The sequence below is a fragment of the Cavia porcellus genome, unplaced genomic scaffold (assembly GCF_034190915.1).
Source record: "Cavia porcellus strain 051 isolate PalLab524CR breed Dunkin Hartley unplaced genomic scaffold, mCavPor4.1 scaffold_7, whole genome shotgun sequence".
Classification (NCBI taxonomy): domain Eukaryota; kingdom Metazoa; phylum Chordata; class Mammalia; order Rodentia; family Caviidae; genus Cavia; species Cavia porcellus.
The window spans coordinates 92,626,128-92,643,984 of record NW_026947490.1 but is presented as its reverse complement, the minus strand read 5'-3'; the positions used below and the strand labels follow the sequence as shown (position 1 = coordinate 92,643,984).

At 39.5% G+C, this 17,857-nt stretch overlaps 1 long non-coding RNA gene across 1 annotated transcript; it reads left to right on the top strand.

The window, feature by feature from the left end:
• The first annotated feature begins 7,437 nt into the window (after window positions 1–7,437).
• LOC134476772 (uncharacterized) lies at window positions 7,438–10,671 on the top strand. Its single transcript, XR_010048566.1, has 3 exons — window positions 7,438–7,764; window positions 7,934–8,026; window positions 9,798–10,671. It is a non-coding gene; the product is annotated as an uncharacterized LOC134476772 (long non-coding RNA).
• The last annotated feature ends 7,186 nt before the right edge of the window (window positions 10,672–17,857 follow it).

Genomic DNA, 17,857 nt, shown 5'->3' with positions numbered 1-17,857 from the left:
ATAGTGGAAACATGCAAGAACTCCGTTTTGGTATTTGCACAGTACCACACATGGGGGAGAGGACATCTTTGCAACTTTGATTTTGTGATCCAGCACGATGTCCCTGTGGCCACTGTGGAAACAGTGCAGTGGTGTATTATGATTCGCCTCCCCTGGAAGTGGAGCAGCTCCCATATGTATGTGAGATCAGGGCAGAGCAACACATCCAGCAGGAGACGAACCATCTGTAGGAGACGTGCTTGGTGCCTTTGCGAGTTTCACTGCCCTTGGTATTGGAGTCAGAGCCATCATTATCCCCAGGCATTAGTAGGCACAGCAGCGGCTGAGACCGTCTTGTGGCAAAAGAGCCATTATGGACTCAGCCCAGCTGCTGGCTGAGTATCCTGTGAGGGGCTTTCATGTTGTGGTGTGCCGCCTAAATCACGCGTGTCAGGCGGGCACTGGACCACGTGGACCATGGAAGCAGAAGTCAGTTAAGAAACTGGAACGGGGCAGGGCGGGCAGGAAGGGCTTGAAAAGTCCAATGCCTTGTGCTCATGAGAAAGCCTCATTTCTAAATGTTTGAGACATTTCTAGGGACTGTTCCCAAAAATAACTGGGGGAGGGTTAGGTGGGCAGGTGTGGAGTGGTTAGGGTGCTGCGAGTCAGGGGATAGTGAGTGGAGCCTAGAGCCCAATAATCTGAGCACATAACTGAGTGTATCTGTGACTTCGTCCCCCGCTCTCTGGCTGCTCTCACCTGTATTCCTTAAAAGACTGGGAGAAAAGATGAAATGTGTCCAGGCAGGACTGTCACCTGCTGCTGCTCCTAATCTAGGTGAGAACAGACTCAAAATTCCTTCCCGTTGAAGCATATTATCAGGGTGAACCCCAAGAAAAACAGCTGATTGAAAGTTTTCAGTTTCTTAGATAGGTCTCTACGTTCTGCTTTTCCAATTACACTTGAGTCTAAACTAATATTTTTCCTCAAAACCAGTTATATAGTCTTTGGAAATATTTTAAAACACATTGTTCTTCAGCTTCAGTTGAATGTAGGCATGAGAGGGCAAGAAAAAAGATTTTATTCAATATATATATTTTGTCTTACAAAGACTAGTCTTCTAACCAGTATTCGGTGTCCCAACACCTTTCTCTGTAGCTACGGTTTACTAATGTGATCAGTATAAAGCAGATTTTTTTCTCTAGTTTTTTTAAACCTGAGAATATTATTGAGATATTCTACATTAATTTAAAGAAGTTCAATGAGATAAAATCAATATCTAGACAGAGAGAACATTATAACTTTGCCATAAAGGCAGGATAGGAATGAACTAATTACTCTCTATTTTCTGGAAACTGTTTCTCGTGGCAGGTAGGGAACAGACAGTTGGATTGTTTGCTTTTTTGGCTTAAGAGCAAGCGCTAATGTCTCACACAAGGCTAAGCAAAGCCGTCCAGAGGCTGATTTATTTTTATGACTTACTGACATATGCTATGGGCAGTGAAATGGGAAGCCTTTTTTCCCTGTGGTTTGTTAAGTATTTAAATTAGCAGACAGAACCATGTATCTCGTTCTTCCAGGAGCCTCCGTGGGTCATGCTTTTTCATCTTTTGCCATATTGAAATAGACAAGAATGGAAATGTTTGCAAATAGGGCTTTCTTATTTAGCCAGGATCGAGAAAGTGCTAGCTTCCACCCCAGTATTATCTCAAATGCTCTTTGCTCAGATTTATTTCCTCACTCCAGACTTCATAGGGACACAGACCTCATCAGAAGTCTGGTGATCTCTAGTTTCTCTACTAACATCTCATGCTGTCATTCTCTTCTCTGAGGTATCTAAGCTCTAAGCTGCTGATTTCCCTCTTTTAGGATTTAAGAATTTACAAGAAAAAATAATAAAACTTCTCAAGAAAGAAAAATGCCCCCAAGTGAGTCAGTGTCAATTAAAGAGAATACCTGATGTAAATACCACATCAGGACCAATTGTGTCATTGAAGAATTTTAAGATCAGAAGCAATTACATTGAATAGCACCTTGTTTTTATGTGTCTACCCTTCATAGCCGCGGCTAGTAAGTCGGCCTGCACCATAATTTACCCTGACATCTAATTTCAGTGGATCTGCAAGCAATCTAACAGAAGATGGAGATACTCAGAGAGGAGTCCAACTTTATCACTGCAGACATAAAGATTCATTATTTTTGCCAATTTCAAAAGTGAGGCTTATAAATATCTCTGCTTTTTCCATGCTTTTGCATATATTATTACTTGAATTAATTTATGCTTTAGGCAAATAATTTGTGCTTAAAACTAGTGCCTAAATATATAGTTTGGGTATAGCACTCACTTTGTTTGTGTATTTTTTTTTTTTTCACTTTAGAGAATTTGTTAAAGAAGCAACACTAAGACCCTTAAAAATTGTTATCACTGAGAAATTTCCATGTAACATAAACTGTCTTTCCGGCTCCTTTCAGTGTCTACTATCAGTGGGGAGAGAGGGTCACCCTCTACCGGTCACCCAGGTCCCTGTTACCCTGCATTCATGACTCTTTTGTTGGTAGTTGACTCAGATATATCTAACTTGATTGTTTCCTGAAGAATTTTAAAATATGGAAATTACCGGCACAATTCAGTCCTGTTCTAATTGGGAGGCCATCCAATGAGATGCTTAGAAATGAAAGATTTTGTGTTACTGAATACATGAAAGCAACAGATACGGAGCAGACCAGTTTTCTGATTTCAGTATGCTGATGAATGGGGAAAATTCTTCATTGTAGGAGTTGTCCTGGACATTGTAGGATGCCCAGCAGCATTGAGAGCTGCTGCCCACTAGATTCCTGTAGCATTCCTTAGCTGTGACAAACAGTGTCTCTAGACATTGTGACATGGGGTTTTCTGCTCAAGATGCACTAGAGGAAAAACGTAAGATGAGGAGGGACAGAGAACGGCAATATCAGGCTTTCTTCTGGATATTGCCTTAAAGACATTAGATTCTTCTTGTTATCCTGAAGCCACAGATATATTCCTGTCCTTCCTGTAGTTAGATGAATTCTTACAGTTGTCAGAGTTTCTTTCTTTTTCTTAAAGGTTTTCTTAAAACCTTGCATTGGGATTCTGTCATATGCAAACAAAATAGTTCTAGTTGATTAGATAATAAATAATGGTAAACAACTTATTTTTAAAAGGCTTTTTCAAAAAGAGAAGATTTAGTGACTAGAGTTTTTAATGGTACACGTTTGAAGTGCATAATGCTTACGTTGCTTGTGTAACATTTTAAATTTCTTGTTTTCCATCTTTTCTTCCTCTCACTGTCCTCCCTCCTTTATCTCTATTGCTTTCAATTTGAGATTTGTCTTGCTATTTCCTGTTATCAGTCTTTACTTTTGTTCTTTATAATTTGTTGATCTTTATAATTTGGACTTCTCAGATAAGAGAAACTGTGTGATCTTTAAGCTTATGTGTCTGATTTGTTTCACTTAACCATTACGGTCTCAGGACGCATCCCTTTTCCTCCAAATGGTTTAAGTTGTCTTTCAGGTGTGGAGCAGAATCACGCTGCATCCTGTGTCAGCACCACACTTTCCATCTACTCATCTGCTGTGGACTTGAGGCTGCCTCTGAGACTTAGCTGTTATGAATCCTGCTGCTATAAACACAGGTATGCGTGTAGCACTGTACTATGATGTCTTTAACTCATTTGGAAAAAGGAATAATTGGGTCCAGTAGAATTTCTAGCTTTAGTTTTCTGAGGACTCTCCATACTGATTTCCATAGTGTGTGTACTAGTTTATGTTCCTACCGGCTAGGTGGAAGGTCCCTTTTCCCTGCAGCCTCGCCAGCATTAGTTATTATTTGACCTCTTATGACAGCCATTCTTGCTGACATAGGATGGAATCTCAGTGTTTTAATTTTCATTTCTCTAGTGGCCAGCGACGTTGAGGATTTCTTCATGTGCGTCTTGGCCATGTGTGCTTTTGATATTCATTTTACTTGCCCGTATTTTATTTTGGAAGGTGTCTAATTTTTTGAGCCTTTCATATCTCCTCCCCAACCGCTGAGTTTAAGTAACATAGGCTCTTAGTAAAGAAGTTAATTTAACTGCTGTTTTCTCCCCCTTTGTCTTGGTGCTGGGGATTGAACCCAGGGCCTTTTATATGCTAGCCAAGTACTCTACTTCTTAGCTACCTGTCCAGCCTCCATAAGTTAATTTTAAAATATGAATGTAGATAGGCTGTATCATAGGGAGGCAGTGTTTAATAGGTGCAATTTTAATATTGCATGACAAGAAGATGCTAATGGTGGTGACACAACAGTGTGAACATCTTTAATGTCACGTAACTGTGCACTTCGAAAGGTTAAAGCAGCAGATTTTCTTTCACGTTTATATTACTACAATTTTTTCTAACAAGGTAAGTATAAAATACAGCAAAGGCAGAAGGGTAAGACTGGTTAGCGTGGGGTTGGCTTCTGCATTCCTGATGAGCTCACTGGCCAGCAATTCATCTTACAGCAGACTCACCACCCACCGTTTACCAGCCTGACAGCGTTTTGCTTCTGCCTGTGATGGTATTATTCTTTCAGTAGTTGCTTTTGAAGAAGATGTATTGGGGCACAGATGACAACCTGAATTATTCTCTGTCAGTTCCTTTGTGTTTTAGAGCTGCTTCAGGTCACCTTCAGAGATCTCCAGGCCTAGCATTAAATGTGAGACTGTGAATTGGTCATCTGTGAGTTTAGCCCGTTTAGAGTACCACCTCTTGGGAGTCACACTTTGCAGAGGACCTTACTCCTCGCCCAGTGTTTGCGTTCTCAAACCTAGGAACTGACTGACCACAGGCATCAAGGGCTACGTCAGCAGAGCATTGCTCATTGGGTTTCTTTATGCAGCACCTGGATTAATTCTGATCATGGAGAGCAAAAAGGTGTCCTCAGGGACATCCTGGTAAAAATGACCATGTCTGATGGGGAACAGGACTAAGAACAGAAGGAGGCTTTTAGTGCTTATTAATTACGCAGTCATGGGTTGTGTTGTGGCATTTTCATACACGCGTAAACATACTGTGGTTCTGTCCACTTCCTCTACCTCACTGTCTCCCCTTCTCCCGTTTAACTTCCTTCCTCTTCCCTAATAGTGTGGAAAATAGGATCATGCAGCCGTCATGAGCTTGAGGTGAGGGGGCAAGTTTATTTCATTCTGATTCTGGTTTCTCAGTGACAGTGTCGCTGAGTCAGGTTCCTTGACATTGACTTCGTAATTTCAGCAGGTGTATATTTTACAGATAAAATGTAATACACTTATAAATTCCTCATTTTGAGTGGCTGATTTAAAACTATTTGATAGAAGAGAAAAAAATCCAGTCTATAAATGAAGCCTCTCCCACGCCCCAGGACGAGTGTAAGGAGACAGATTTATAAAGCCACTTGAAGTCTTTTAACTCTTTAATCATGTAGACAGGTAGCCAATCTTCTTAGCATGGGCCATGTTTGGCCCTAAAATTTGCACGTGAGGTGATCAGGCTGTGAGGCCGTAATAAAATTCTTTGGTTTAAAGAAAGAGAATAAAGTGCCAAAAGTTTATAAAAGCAGAAAATTATCACAAGATAATAAAAATGAAACTCCCATCTGCTACTCCAGTGAAGTTTCTTCCATAATGTGTAACTGTGTTAGACAGAAATGAAAGGCTTCAGAAAACTGAAATATTTGGTGTGTTCAGTTTCAAACTCTAATAATAACATATTTTAGATTTTAAGTTCTACATAACTAAGGCTTAAAAAACTGATAATGGTATTGTCATTACAATGAACTTCTAAACCAGGTGTGCACAATATTTTGGTTTGCCTGAGTTTCCTTGAGAAAAAATGAACTGTCTTGGGACACACAGACAGTTCTATTGGCAGGCAATTCGGTTCATAAAAAGAAGCATTTAGCAAAATTTCACTTCCATCTACCAACTGCACATGAGGTGACAAACACGACCACATCCATCCTCCCCACACGCACACAGACTCATTCCCCTCCAAGCGGTGAAACAAGCTAAGTTCATAAACTGGGAATCACTGTTTGTAATATAGTTAACGTATATTAGTAACGAAACCTTCTGTACATTTTATTTGATATTCATAAGATTAAAAAAGAGGCCAAGGAGCCTGTAGGTCACAGGTTATACTAGACCAAGAATACTTTAGAGCAAGCTTTTTAACGAAGTGTGGTGCACACAGGTGCTATCTTTTGGAGCGCGTGGAACACGTGGTCCCATGTCAGGTACTGCAGCCAAGCTCTCAGGGTCGCATATTTGTTTGCATACCCACTGCCGTCCCTTATAATCTCACTCATGGTTATTTTGGTGAGATGGTTAATTGGTTAGTGTTAAAGAGTTGAGTTATAGATTTTCTTTGTCTTAATTTAGTTAATTCAAATCCCTAAAATGTATTCTCAAAAGAAAGGTTATGGAAAACATATACATCCATTCCTGTTTAAAAACAGTCCTGCATAAGAACCTAAAGATCTCAGAGGAATTTAAACTTTTGTTGGGCCATGGATACCTTTAAGAATCTAGAATAAAAATGTAATTTATTTCAAATCTGGATACTTTGAGAGCCAAGGGGGATTGGATGAGTAATTATGATGAGAAGAAACATAAATAAAGACTATCCACAGCAAACTAGAAGTATACTCATTTTAAGAACTTGATGAAAATCGAAGCAAGTATTCACGCTTCTTCACAACCCCTTTTTATACTTCGTTTTCTTTCGTGTCCTTTTGCAAAGCCATCATTCTTCATATGAAGAAGCCTGGAGCACCTGTGTTCATGCCATAGTTATTAGCTTTCTGTGGACTTGGTCTCAAGCACTGTTTTTAGATACTAGAGAAGTCGCACTACACACAATTGAAACACCTCTTCCCTTACAGAATTTATATTCTGTTTGTTCTGGTAATCTGACACCGTGGGAGGCAGAATTTTAAAAACTGTCTCTCATAGTTGGGATCTGGGCTACCCCCACAGTTTCATGCATTACAGTTCAGGTCGCAGGCCTACGGTGCTATTGTGAAGTAAAGGAACCTTTAAGACACACACAGGCCTAGTTGAAGAAGTTGTGTCCCTAGGCCTGTGTCCCTAGGAGCCTGTTGGACTTCTGGTCCATTCTGCATGTTTGTCCATCTCACCAGAGGACCCAAAACAATGGAGTCAACTGATCAAGCCTGGACCCTCTGTAACTGTGAAGCAAAATAAAATTTGCCTCCTCTTTACTTAACTTTTTCAGGTGTTTTGTTAGAATGATGGAAAACTACCAGAGTTCTTCAGGATCCTCATCTCCTGGTTATTCAATCAAACTTTAATTAAGTACTGCTGCAAAGGGATTTGCCGTTATAATTAAGTTTAAGAGCCTTATCCTGGATTCTCCAGGTGAGCTCAATCTAATCCTGACAGAGTTTTCTCTAGCTGGAGTAGATGAGGAAGACCAGAGAGATGAGGCTGAAGAAGGGAAAGTCTAGAAGACTCAGAGTGTGCTAAGGGCTGGACTTCCCATGATTGTTTTTGAATGCCAGGGAATGGTGATGGGGCTAAAAAATGCAGCAGCATCTAGAAGGTGAGAAAGTTTTGATTCTTGGCTGACACAAAGGAGACAAGTCTGTTTGCAAACACCTTGGTTTAAATTCTGCCAGAAACAACTTGAATTGTGAAGTGGATTCTTTTGACAGTCTCCTAAAGAAAGAGGAGCCAGTTTACACCTTGACTTTAGCTTCATGAGAAAACTAAGATCACTGGACTTCTGCTCAACAAAATGGTGAGATGATACATGTGTTCTGTTAAATTGAAGATGTGTTATAATAGCATTTGAAAACTAGAGAGGCAAGGTATTGGTTAATAGGTTTTGAATGCTAAGAACTAAAAATGTATCAAGATAGGAAGATATTAAATGGGAGTTAGGATGATATTTTATTTTTGATTTCTAGGGAAGGGCCTCAGTAAGGTAATTTTTGAGAAATGACCTGAATGCTGGGAGGAAGGAAGTCGTGAAGATACTGGGTGAGAACATTCCATGCAGGGTGAGTAATAAGTGCAAAAATCCTGAGACAGAAGTAAGTTTGATGGCTCAGACAAAATAATCTAGGGCCAGCGTGCAGGCGAGGAGGCAGAGAGAGCGCGCAGCCATTTTCTAAAGGGGTATTAAATCACAGCAAAGGTTTTGGCGTTTTTTCTGAGGACAGAAGCCGTGGCAGAGGTTAAGGCAGGGAGGAAGTGATGTGATCTGATTTGTGTTTTTCCAGATTATCCTGGCTTCTCTGTTGAGAGCAGACTGCAGAGGGTCGTGTAGAAATCTAACTAAGAAGCAATGTAGGAGCGGAATCGGATCTGGGTGTGGCAGTGCTATCACGTTGTGATGTGTGCTCCATTTTTGAGAGCTCAGTTGACATTATGTGCTCAACGGTCAATTGTGAGGCATGTGTGTGTAAGAAAGAGCATTTCCCCTGTGCTTTCATGCCCTGGAAACACAAGTTTATAAAACTGCCCGCTAGCTTGGGAATTTGATGGCTGTTACTCTGTGTGTGCTGGGTTGTGGAACATGACAGGAGAAATTCTGGAGTGTTCATTATTATAATTTGGTTTTGTTGGTGACAGGCATTATGGTTGCTCTAGGGCTCTGGGCTTCTTTGGGGAGAATGGAACCGTGTGGAACCCTCAGAGTTAGCATAGTGTTAGCAGAAGTCTTACATTGTTCCCCAAATATGAGCCACACATCTTAAAAATTACACATGGACGGGCAGCAGAGCAGATTAGAACCACCTGCTCAAACTACAGCAAAACAAGAAGACCAAGTTGTAAGATGTTTGGAAACAAGAAATGAAACACAGGAATATAGTGAAAATTTCAGAGAATGTGGGACTTTGTAACCTAGAAATTGAAAATCCTAGGCATGCTTTAGTAACCTGATGGAGTGTGTAAAATATTCCATCTCAGGCAGAGGCAGTTGCTCTCCCTGGCACCTACAGGAGGGACCCCAAGGGCTTGGTCAGCTGCCAGGCAGAGAGAGATTAAACTGTTCACGGAGGGCTGCTTGAGGAGTGTCCTGAGGCGATCTTTACTGAAACACCTGAGGACAGTGTTCCGGCCCAGCAGTGCCAAACGACTCCACAAGATGGCAATCATGGGTTGACTCCGATTTTTTGTTTTTTCTTGATAGAAATATCTATAAAGTTTACACTTTGGCAGGCAAAAATAAAGAACTGTGACTTATGTTTCACTGTCATATTTCGCATTCTATTATCTGTGGATGAGTTATATTTCCCCAAACCTCCAACTTCACTTATGGGTTTTTTGAACGTATTATTTTGGAAGGCTGGGAGAGGTACGCTGTGATGTTGGGGTGGCTAAGTCTCCATCCCAGAGGTGGAACGCTGATGTTATTCAGGCAAAGTCTGCAGAACAAGAAGAGTCTTCTGTACTGTAAAGTCTAAAGGATGGTATTGCTAAAGTCTATTACACACAGAAAAGTCAGTTAAGGACCCAGTTATTTCTTTAAACAATGAGCGGTTACAAGTTAGGTCAAAGAAGGTGGAAATTGTGTGCTTTGCAAATGACCTCAATGGGCTGTTTTTTCTTTAAGAAGTAGTAATTTTAATCTTTTGGGTTTGACATAGAATACATTCAATTTGGAATTCTGATGAGAAAATGCCCGCTCTCTTTTAAAAAAGACATTAGTTTTCCCTTTGTAGAAGCAACAAAATCTTAGCTCACATATTTAGAGATGCTTATTGCAACTTTATTAATTTATAACTGCAGCATTGTTTATTTTATAACTTTATTTTTACCTTATAGCAAAACAGACTCTCCCAGCCCAGACACAATGCCAGTCAATAATCAAACTGTGTCTATTATATTACTGGCTTTAGCTTTTCAATTCAGAACTTTTCACGCTGGAAAGAATATTTGGTTCTGGTATTAGTGCATGTGTTATCTCTACCATGAACACTAACGTACTGGGTCCTGCAACGTGGCCAGTTCTCCGTGGCAGCATCTACTGAAATCTATGCCATCCCTGCAGTCCTGGTCACATGAATCATTGTTTGCCTCCTACGATGGCATCTCAGGATTGCAAGGCCAAGGTCCACTGCTCTGTGAGTTTCCTCATAAACCTTTCTCAGCCAATGTCCGTGACCTTTCACCAGCAGGGAAAATCCCAGTGCTGTTCTATGCTTCTTGGAGACTTCTGAGGCATTCTGGTCTGGTCAGGTATGTGCCTTGGCTTACTCTGATGTCTGCTATGACCCCGCCATTTCCATCCTGCATCATTGTGCTGCAGTGTGTCGCAGCTGACACACGTCTGGATACTGCCATTGTAACTTGCACCGAGGATGTGGAGGTTCTGCCCTCAGGAACTCAGGTCTCCCCCGTGCCTTGTCTCTTCTTCTCCATCCTAGAGATCTGAGACCATCCATTAAATGGAGTGAGACACCGCTCAAGTCACTTAACCTACTTGAGATTGAATTTCCTAATCTGGAATCTAGAAAACCATCATACTAAAATTAAATTAAAAGATGTTTGTGGAGTCAATTTAAGTGTGGTATTGCAAAGTTTTCCTGTTTCTAATATAAAATTATGAGATCTGATCAAAATGTATGGTGAGTATATAAATTTTAAAAATTATTATATTAAAAGCCACATTGCCATTAACTCCCCTCAAGGAACCTCTCCCATCTTGAACACATGTATCCCACCATTTTGCAAAGAAGGGACTTCTGGAAGTCCCTTTTCATGAGTGTCTTTAAAGGGGTGATAGAAAGTATGGAGAATGCTGTTGCCAGGCACCATCCAACAGAAAGACAGATGCATACAAACATTCTTGTGAGTCTTCATACACCTTATTGACCAATTTTGGCACGGCATAACTCCTGGTTGTTTCCCACATTCAAGATGACCATGAAATGTAAACATTTGAGTTGATTCAGGACATCAGGGTAGCCTTACTATTGTAACTAATGATCCTCAAGAAAGACAACTTCCAAATTTCAGAAAGTGACAAAGATGTTGGAATAACTATTTGAAGCACGAAGGAGTTTCTTGAGGAGGATGGGTGGCACTGTATTTCTCACTGTACTGAATTTTTATCATTTAAACGTGCACCATATTTTTAATCATACCTTTTATTGTGTATAAAGCCTAAACTAAGACAGAAGTGTTTGAAGCTTTGACTTTAGTAGTTTTATTCCATAAGGAAGTTAATAAGCAGAGAAACTACCTAGTTTGAAAGAGGAATATATACTTTGCTCATTTTCAGCAGCCTGTAAATAAAAACTATGTGTATAAATGAGTTCAGGGATATTCCATATTGTCCTTAATCCAAAATTAATTGATCTCTTAAAAATTTCATGTTGAAAATAACATTTTTCAGAGAATCTAAGCAAAATGATTAAATTTCTTTTTTCTTTTTTGTCTTTTTTTAGATAGGGTCTCCCTGTGCAGTTCAGTCTGGCCTTGAGCTCACTCTGTAGCCCAGGCTGGTCTTGAACTTGCAATGATCCTCCTGCTTCAGCCTCCCAAGTGCTGGGATTACAGGTGCACTCCACCACACCTGTTCAAATTTCACTTCTCTAATAAGTTTTTAAAAAAATAATGAAGAAGCAAACAAAGATTTAGGAAGAATGAATGAACAAATGTTATTTGAAATGCTGAATAAAATTGTTGCAGATAGCACTATAGATGTCAGTGGGTTCTTAGCATAAATACTTAAGCTTGCAAGAATTTCAGATGGCTAATCATATATTAGAATAATTAAATTATCTACTGTAAATAGCAGTTAGGAGCGTTAACAACCCAGTGCTTATGTTTTCTAATGCAAACTTCGCCTTCTTTAGGTCTTTAATGTTTATTTAGGCTGCATGCAATACGCCAAAGGGTGTTTCACGTGTGCTGTGCAATATGCCACTTTGCACGTGGCTGCCTTCCCCGTGTTTATGTAGCACGTGCATGCTGCATCTCAGCGGTGTGGGAGGTGAGTCACCTGCTCCCCTCGATGTAAGTGGTGGCACAATGGGTTTCATTGGAACATTTATAAAGATTTAGATAGTGGTCACTGCCAGCTCAGAAGATAATTATAATAAGTGAGTTTTGTCTGGAAGCCAAGGAGAGAAAATCTATCTGGTATTGAGATAAAAGAAGACAACTTTATTGTTTTACCAGCCCTTGTACTGGCAGTTGGAGTCTGCAGGAACAGTAGGGGATGGAAATCATACTTTCCCTCCCGTGCCTTTCTGAACCCAGAACAAAGCAATTACATTTTTAGATGAAACCATTTAGAGGACAACCAATTTCACGGCAAGCATCTTGGAATCCAACAGCTCGGCATGGCTGTGGTTGGAATGACATCTCTAAAATTGCATCACTGCTGCTGTGTGACTCCTAGTGTTTACTATAATTTGGTGGCAGAAACCATATGACTAGTGCCTACTGTGTGCAGTCCCCTGCGGCAGGCTGCTGTCATCGTGGCCTTGTGGCTGTACTGAGGTAGGAAGCAAGCTTTGAAGTAGGCTCTTATGGGAGGGGTTGGGGAGGAGAGAATGTGACAGTTTAGGTTCACAAGTGACAGAGCTCATTCCAGAGCCCTTTGCCCATTGTGCACTCTTTTGAAAAAGATTCCTCATTTTTTTAGCAAAAAAATAATCAGACTAGTAGACAGAACTTTCTCTGTGAAGTGGCCTTGAAATAAATTCTGATGGCTTAATTAAAGTTAATGCAGTATGCATTTTCAATTTCAGTTGTACTGTTGTTTGTTTTCTAAGCCATGACACAAGTCTCATGGGAGGGTTTAGAAATAATATGTGATAGAAAAGAATTTATGTTGGAGCAGTCTTTTATTGATTTGAACACAAAGTGTGTCTTTTGGTGCTCTGTGTAAAGCCCTCACTTTAAGAGAAATGGGAATGTTTTGGATTATTCAAATGTCATTATAGTTAAGATGTAATATCAGATATTTGTATATTTGTGTGTACAAAAAATTGGCTAATGTTTTATTGATACAAACTAAATGATTTCCACATTGATTTTTTAACATTTTATTTTAGGCTATCCTTGGGGAATCTGTCTTAATTTTATTGGCTTCAGATTTTAATAACATTCAAAATTTTAAAATATAATCTCACATTTTTGCTTACAACTTTTTGATAGCATTTTATTACAAATTTCAAATTCTGGGTCACTGAAATCTCTTTGTAGGTAACTATTGCTCTGGTCTATGTTACTTTCTTGTGGCTGAGACATAAACCTGTTACCCATAACTTAAAGAGTAAAGGTTTATTTTGGCTCAGTTTATAGAAAACTAATCTAAGGTACACAGGAAACAGTCCATAGTTGCCAAGGCAGGATGGCATGGTGGAGAATTATGGCAGAGGATGAACAGCTAATGGGATGGCAGGCAGGAAACAGGAAGCAGGAAGAAGGATGTAGGAAACAGGAAGCATGAAATAGGAAGCAGGAAACAGGAAGCAGGAAATAGGAAGCAGGAGACAGGAAGCAGGAAATAGGAAGCAGGAAACAGGAAGCAGAAAGCTTTCAAAAGAAGGAGGGAGATAAACTCTTCCACATCATACCCACCATGACCCACCTCTTTTGACTAAGCTTAAACTCCCAGTTTAGCTATAAATTCATCAATGATCTAATTAACTAATGAGTATTACATACCCAATGATCCTTGTTAGCTCTCAAAAGGCCCACATATAAACCATAGTATGGTTCCAGTGCTGATTTCAACCTTTGCACACTGCTTATCTGCATCTAATGTTTAATTTTGCTCAGAATGCCAGACTATGCTCTAGATTTGGATTTGGGCAGGGTTTCGAGTATTGTTGTTTTGTGTTTTGGGGCAGGGTTTGGAGTGTTGTTTTTGTGTTTTTGAGCAGTACTGTTCTCTGCTATGGCCACTAGCCAACTTCATACCTCACAGGTGGAATTAGAAAGTATTGGAAAATTATAATGTTCCCACCACACCATATAGGGGAGATCTCTGGCAGGAGAGATCTCTGACAGGAGAGATCACAGAGAAAGTGATATCACTTTGTAACTATTTTCTCTGGATGTTTTATGTAGCACAACGAGAAGTAAAGTCAGCATAACCCTAAGTTTGCTTTCCAACCCTAAGGGTTGGAATTCTAAAATACTCGTTGTACTTTTAATGAATATGTTCCTCTTACTTGGGTGGGCGTGTTTTATAACAGTATTAGAGATGAAGTTTTTAACAGAAGAAGGTGTCATAGTAAGGATATTTTCTTTGAGAATAGATTTTGACAGAAAACTAGTAAGGTAGACAGGGGAGGAAAAGATCAAGGAAGAAAGATGAAACAAAAGACCAGGGTAGATCTTTAGACTAAATCCACTAATTGCTGGGTCTGTGTATAATGACAAATCATTTCTGACTCCCAAAGAGGTTATATATAGAAACAGTGGAGACCGAGCTTGGAATTCAGTTCCACTGGAAAAATATGTGTGTTCAGGGAGAGGCTCTCCAAAGAGGTGACATTTTTACTTGTTTCTCAAAGAAGAGAAGAAAGAAACCAAAGTGCAGCGAGGAAGATGAATATTTCACAAGGGTGAGCTCTATTTTGATAGAGCCACACCGACTGCACCTGACCATCAGCTTTCTTAGAGGACGTTGAGAACCTCAGAGAGACCCCAGAAGGGAGAGTAAGTCAGGTTTGGAACCTACGCCATCAAGGAATGACCCTCCAATAAAACCTTGCAGCTTCTTTAGCTTGGTTACTTCTGCCCTTTGTACATAGAGATTAGATCTGAAGAAGAGGGAGCACTAACTCCAATGACCATGAAAGCCAGACGCCTCCCTCCCCTGTCACTCTCAGCCAAGCTGAAACGTGCTGTGTTCTTGCCTCTTGTCTACTGGCCTCTAATGTATAGTGAAGCTGGTGTTTAACTTGGAGACAGAAACACATACCTAACGTAAAGCTGGGAGCCACAGGCACTTGCCTTCTTTGACTTTGCCTAAAATTCTATAGTCCTTTTTCAAATGCACCATCAACCACAGCACAAGCCTTTGCCATGGTGCAGGCATTCATTGTTTTGTATTAGCTTTGTGAGAGATGACAGGAATCATACAGCAAAACGTTACTGGTAACTTTCAATGGCAGGTGCCTGATCAGGATAACATGTATTTCTTAGATTTTGTGTGGACAACTTTCTGTAATACTTCTCTACACAGGTCCCAGATAGACTAGAGGGTTTAAAAATGCTCCAGTCACTTATTTAGTATATTTGCAGCTTACCTATTTGTAAGAATAAATGAGGTCCAATTAAAGCAGCAAAACTGATTGACTTTTAAATGTAGCTATTCCTTTAATATTACCTAAAACATCTGCTCCTTTAAACAAGTCAACTATCCCTTCTGTACAGTGTAGATATCTGATAACTCATTGGTAGGTAATAGAATAGCAGTTCCTGACATAATGTAAAAATTTGCAATTTCATATTATATACACATTTTCTCAAGTTTTTTTCATATTTAAATAAAATCAAATTAAATGAAAAACAAATTGTTTTAAATGGCCAGCCATATGTTTAATAATATAATTAATATAATAATTATATATAATGTAATTATAATAATATAATTAATAACTTGAGGTACAATGTAGTCTTGTTTTGTGGTCATTAATTGTAGTATTAAATCAGTATGAATCATTTAGGTTTCTATTCATATAAAATTTCATATTGAATATTACCACAAATTTTCTATAATATACTTTTATATTCTATGTAAAATTGATGATAGTCACTGGGAACTACTTAGGGGTGCTTTCCTCTGTCAGTGATTTTCAAGGGATGCTTGGTTGCAAAGAAAGCTCTGTGCTTTGTCTTGGTAGGGGGAGAAGTTTCTAGAAGTTTGCCACATTTGGTTTCTCAGGAAGCGTACTAAACATGAGGCAGAAAATAGTGTCTGCTGCAGAAAACACGTATGTAGAACAAGAGTACCCTGTGCAATGAAAGTGCAATGAGCCTAGACCAGGGATATAAGCTGCTTGTGATTAGTCAGCAAAGAAGGCAGCCGGAATATTCCAGAACATACCAGTGCATCCATAAAGCATAGCTTGTATTTGCATGTGGACTAAACAGAAATATTTACAGATGGAAAAAATGAATTTGTGCAAATATATATGGGTCAATAAAGAAGAGCAAAGAGTAAGAATAGCAAGGGATATTGAGTCATAAAAGTGGTCTGGACAAGATAAACTTGTTATGGTTTATATCTAGGTGTCCCACCAAAGCAGTGTATACTGAGGTGGGGCTGGCTTTTGGGAGGTGGCTGGAGCACAGGAATGTGACACACATCTACTGATTAGTCTACTGGTGAGTTTACAGATAAAGGTAATTTGGGATGGAAATCCTGGTTGAAAGAGGTGGATTGCTTCGGGGAGTGGCCTGTAAGAGCTGTCACTGTCTTCCTTGATCCCTTTCTTTGATTTTATGCTATAAGCAGGCCTCCTCTGCGGTGCTGCCCTGCCTTGGAGCCAGCTGACTATGGTCTGAAACTTCTCTAAACTGTGAGCCAAAGTAAACCTTTCCTCCTTGGCGTTGTATGTGTGAAGCATTGTCTCAGCAATGAGAAAGTAGCTAACACAAAACTGAATACCTACTTCATAAATTTCTAATAAGAAACTGAAGTTCTTAGATTCCAGGGCACAGAATTCTTTAATGCTTTTGTTAGTTTAACAATAAATACTAAGCACATATTTTTCAAGATAAAACATCATGTCTTTGTTCTTGCAAAACTTACATTCTTGCAGGGGAGGACAAATACTAAATAATCAACTATATCACATGTGGTCATGTTGAGCATGTGGACTCTGTGTCCTGAGGATAGGGGGCAGACAGAAATCTAGAAAACAGAGGATGAAGTTCCTTGACTTACTTTATTGATTTTGCTAGTGTTGTAAGAATAGCATTTTACACAATAGATATTTATCCTCTTCCTATGAAAACTGCAAGAGAATCATAGCAGACAGATCTCAGAAAACATCACAATAAATGTGTGTATATTTTTACTTTTTTTTGGTTTGAGACAAGATCTTGCTAAATCACCTCAATAGTCTTGAACTCATGATCCTCCTGAATAAATCTGAGTAGCTGAGATTATAGGTGTGTGCCACCATGCCCCGTTTAAATATTGGTATTCCATGACTGCTCCTCTCCTCTGCTTGTGTCTTGAGTGGGTCACTTAATTAAGGGTGGCTGGCACCCATGCTGCTCACAGGAGCCTGGAGATTAGTAGTCAGAGTGTTTCTCTTCTCAGTGTTAGGCAGAGTGCAGGGAAGCATAATGCAGTCTTTCCAGCAGACACATTAGCTTCTCTTCTCACGACCGCCTCAACAGGGATTCATTTGAAGAATCATATAAAGAAAGAAAAGAGCCCTGAGAACAAAACTGGAATAGAAGCAAAATCTCACATGCGTGTACTTAAGGGCAATTGTGAGAAATCTTGTGTGGCTAAAGACAATTTTGATTTTGTTGGCTTTCTCATTTTTACCTGAAATATTTTTGCATTTACTTTAGATGTTGAGATTTTCCTAGATCACTCATCTCTGAGTAACTTCATTTTATAACTTCTACTCTATTCTAGAGATATTATAAAACTCCTTGCATTGATTCACAGTAACTTTAACAAAAGCATATATAGTATTTTACCTCTTTAAATTCATTGCTTCATAAAATGTTCTAAGTGGCTATATATGCCAGCCCCTCACAAAAGGATGACACAGATGAGTTTGACCAATTCCTTTAAGGTTGGAGCTCACTGAAATACTTAACCGTTTTTAACAGATAATGACTCCGAAACATTTTTATTGGCTCTGTTAGCCAAAAAGATGGACAGAATATTT